Raw genomic sequence first — 4,137 nt, forward strand, 5'->3', positions numbered from 1 at the left:
GTGTGTGTGTGTGTGTGTGTGTGTGTGTGTGTGTGTGTGTGTGTATATATTAGACCTGGGAACTTTTTTTTTCAATGGAAGATATATTTCTACTAAAATAGAAAGGTATTGTTTTAGTATCTGGCCAGGAGCTTGTCAGCCCCCAGCAAAAAGAGAATTGCCAAGGTCCTCAGCAGGTGACCTGACTAAGCAAGGATAGTTTTTTCCTAGCAGAGAATCAGATTCATGACTGCTTGGCTTGTTTGTTTATTAATTGCACAGTTGTCCATTTCAAGTATATATTTTTTCTTTTTTTTAATTGTGGGAGATAGATCTTGGAAAACTTTGTGAAAAAAATGCCTAAACCCCAGAAAGAAACCAAGTAACAGTCTTCTATAAATATTTCCTTCTCGAGAAGATGGGTCATACAGCTCCTCTTCCAGTGGGATATTGACTGAGAGTACCATGTCACTTTAATAAAAAAAAAAAAACAAACTCCCAAAAAACTGAAGTGAGCTTCTTTATAAGTTTATTGATAAGCTAAGATGACTGGAAAGTCAAAGTCCAGTGAATGTGCAATCCATGACTTGTGTCTGAATCACCTGTACCACAGGGAAAACAGAAGTGGGACAAGTGCTCATTTGGATTAATCCTGATGGAAGTATTGGGGAAGAATTTGGCTGGCCCAGTCAGCATCTAGCTCTGGTCTACAAAGGGTCTCAGGGTAAGATGAGAGTCTCAGGGTAGTTGTGGGGAGAGAGCATGAGGAAACAGTGATGTAGCATGCAGGGATGTGGGACACCAGCAGCATGTACCAATCATACTGTTTTAATAAAGCAATATATTTAAAAATGCAGGGCAAACCCCAAAATGCTACAAGAGCAAGTCTCTCCTACTGATGTTTTATGCTGTAGTTGAAAGCTGTGAGAGCTGGAAACTACTGTATCAAGACAGAAAAATATATACGTAAAATAGCTTGGAATTTGGTGTTTGTGTTGTAACTTAAGTAACAGAACAACCAGATTTAGGAATTGAAGACTCTCTGAAAAATATGTAGTGATACAGCCTTGCTGCCTCTCAAGTGAGCAGCCCAAGGGAATGAAACTCTTCCATATAAAACTGGCTGAATTATTCATTACAAATAAATTATCCAATAAATGTAGCCCTTTCAGTGATCATAAATAACTAACAACCCAATCCTGATTTTGGTAGATGTTTTTGGTACCCATAGGTATGTGAAGAAGGGGCTATTTCCAGGCTGTTTCTTTTGAGGGTACCTCACTAGGTATTGTGCCATTCACACTCTCTTCTTTTAAGATGAAAATAACATTAGTGACCAGGTGCTGCAAACTGATAATTCAGGGTTTTCATTGTTTTGTCTGGCCCATAAGCTCCCCAGCTCTCTCTTCTTCACTTCTTTCCCTCTGGTGACTTGCCTGGTGCTCCAACTTGCCGGTGTCTCAGTATCTCCCAGCCCTCAGATGGCTTGCCTTTCCTGGTGACTCCAGGCACACTTTCATGGCGAGTCAGACTGGGGCTTTAGAGTATGTCCTAGTGGTCCTGGGCAATTGTTTTGGTGAAATGATCATATTGGGAGCATAAGCCACACCATTATCCCTGTGCGTCAGTGATTCATCCAATACCTGTAGTTTAATAATCAATATAAACCTTACTTCTAGCTTGATGTTCTGGATTGATTTTATGTGTTGAACTGATTAGGAATTTTCACTCCAGTGCAGGATTTTGCTGGAAAAAAATATCTGCCAAGCCACATTTTTCTCCTAGGAACCATAATTTCGGTTAAGTTCTCTCATAGAAAGTGTCCATGAAGGAGCTTGGAATTATACATCCAGTTTGGGAAGACATGAGGGATAAGAATCTTGATCAGCTAGAGGCCCATCAGTGAGGGTATTTTGCTAAAAAAGGATATCTAGCCTCTCTGCTCAGCTCTGATGTAGTTGCTGACTCAAAGCTGATCAGCTCCATCCAGAGAGAAGTCCACACCAGAGTATCCTGCAGCCCAGCATCCAGGGCATTGCATGGGAGAAAGGAGACACAGGTAGAGGTCTTTGCTTTCCCTCACAAGGGATAATGGGGTTCAAACCAAGGTCTCTCATTTCCATGGTCTCTTCTATCTGGATTTTTTAAAAAAAAAAACCTGGATTTTTCAAGTGCAGGGTGCAAAGTATTATGAAAGCTCACAAACACTTGCCAGATCAGGAACTGCCTTTCCATTTGGTTCAGCACTCCTAAGCAAAGTATTGTGGAGTTTTCCAAATGAGGCTTGTTTTCTCTGTGAGCTGGCAATATCAGTCCAGGGAAAGTGCCTCACCATCGATGAGTCCTGCTGACTTCAATGATCACACATCCAGCAGGCACATTTGGACAGTGAGGCTGGTGTTCCTCAGAGCAGAGCAGAGCAACCCTGGGCTCTCTGTGAGGGGACAGAGGAAAGAGTAGCAGGAAACCCAGATGCCCCATCTTGCAAATAAAAAAATAGTTCAAACAAACCAAGAGCTGTATTTATGCCTTGCCAGCATAACTCCTGTAACTCGATTTGTGGAACTGACAGCAAGATTTTGTCTCTGATACATACCCTTTATCCTTATCATAAAGGGAGCAGTTAAGAGGTGTGTAAAAAACCTGTCTCTCCTCATTAAAGTTGAATATAGTCTATTTTTGCTTTAATGCAGTGATCTAATTAACCTTTAGCCAGAATTAAAATGACCTTGAATTGGCCTTGTAACCTCCAATGCTTAATGTTGTTAACTTGAAACAAGCTTTTTGGGGTGGTCAGAAGCAGCATCTGTTAAAATGGCCAAAAGGTCGAATCCATTTACTTAAATACACCTCCTGCACACATTGCTGGTGGGTGTGCTGCCTGCATTTATAAAGGGCATAGAACACCTACCTTTGAGGGAAAAGGGTAGTTTATCTATGAGAAACCATGTGAGGATGGTGAAAAACGGCTCTGAAGATGTGTTTTCACCATCTCGTTTTATTTTCTTGAGCAGTAAGCCTCTTCGGGTTTTGCTTTTAAGTTCTGCGACGTGCAGATGATTGCAGTGTGGAAAATGCTGCAGCTCGGTGGGTCTGCAGCTGAGATTTCTGAGAACCTGTGAGGCCGGGGGACACTGATCTGGGGCAGGAGGTGCCAGGTGCAGCAGCAGCGTCACATTTTGGGCTGAGGTTCACGTTCCACTGGAGTCTGAGAAACACATGTTCATGTTTAAAAAGAAGGAGATGCTCAGTGTCTAAGAAGAAGTAGATGCCCAGCAGACTTCCTGGACCACAAGGTCATTGCCGGAAATTACTTTATAAAACCAGAACCAAACCACACTGTCAGGGCGAGGAATTTCAAAGGCAGCATGTAAGGATTTAGATGAGAACAATCTGTTCAGGCGCCTCCTCTGGCGGATATAAAAGCCCTGGGACGTTCTGTACAGAAATCGTTTGAGCTCTTGGCAGTGCCACGGCCGGGCGGGGGTCCCGGCTGGGGATGGGGGTCCTGGCTGGGGGTGGTGCCCAGCGAGGGGCCGCAGCGGGGTCATCTCTCCCGTCACCGCCACAGCGACGCTACTGTAGGAAACGCTGTCGGCATTGCTGCCGGCCGTCCCGATTCCCGGAGCGTTTCCCGAGGCTGCTCTTTCCTTCCCTGCGCAGCGCCAGCCCTCGCACGCCGGCTGTTTGCAGTGCATTACCATAGTACATTAACATTTGTAATGCGGCGATTATTTTACATAATCGATATCATCAAGTTCCTTTTCTTGGGAACCCTCGTGTTTATTTACACTTATTCCACACACGTCAGTTCCCATCAGGAGCAAAACCGATTTTCTTGTCCTACATCTGCTCTCGGGATAACCTTAACTCACCGTAAATCTATCGGCGCTCCCGTTGCCGTGAGCCCGGTGTGATGTAAGGGCGTGGAAGCGCCTCGGCTCCTCCGGCCCGAAACTGGCCCGGACCGGAGGGAAAGGGGTGGCTGCGATATTAGTTGTTGTTATTGTTGTTTATTGTTATTTATTTTGCGGCAGTTTCTGTTTATGGCGTGATGCATTTGAGCCCAAACACATTAGGTGCATTATTCATTGGGTACATTTGTCAGAACATGCATGTGTATAAAGAACTAATGATCCATATTAAATTAATGACGCT

The sequence above is a fragment of the Molothrus ater genome, chromosome 4, assembly GCF_012460135.2.
Source record: "Molothrus ater isolate BHLD 08-10-18 breed brown headed cowbird chromosome 4, BPBGC_Mater_1.1, whole genome shotgun sequence".
Classification (NCBI taxonomy): Eukaryota; Metazoa; Chordata; class Aves; order Passeriformes; family Icteridae; genus Molothrus; species Molothrus ater.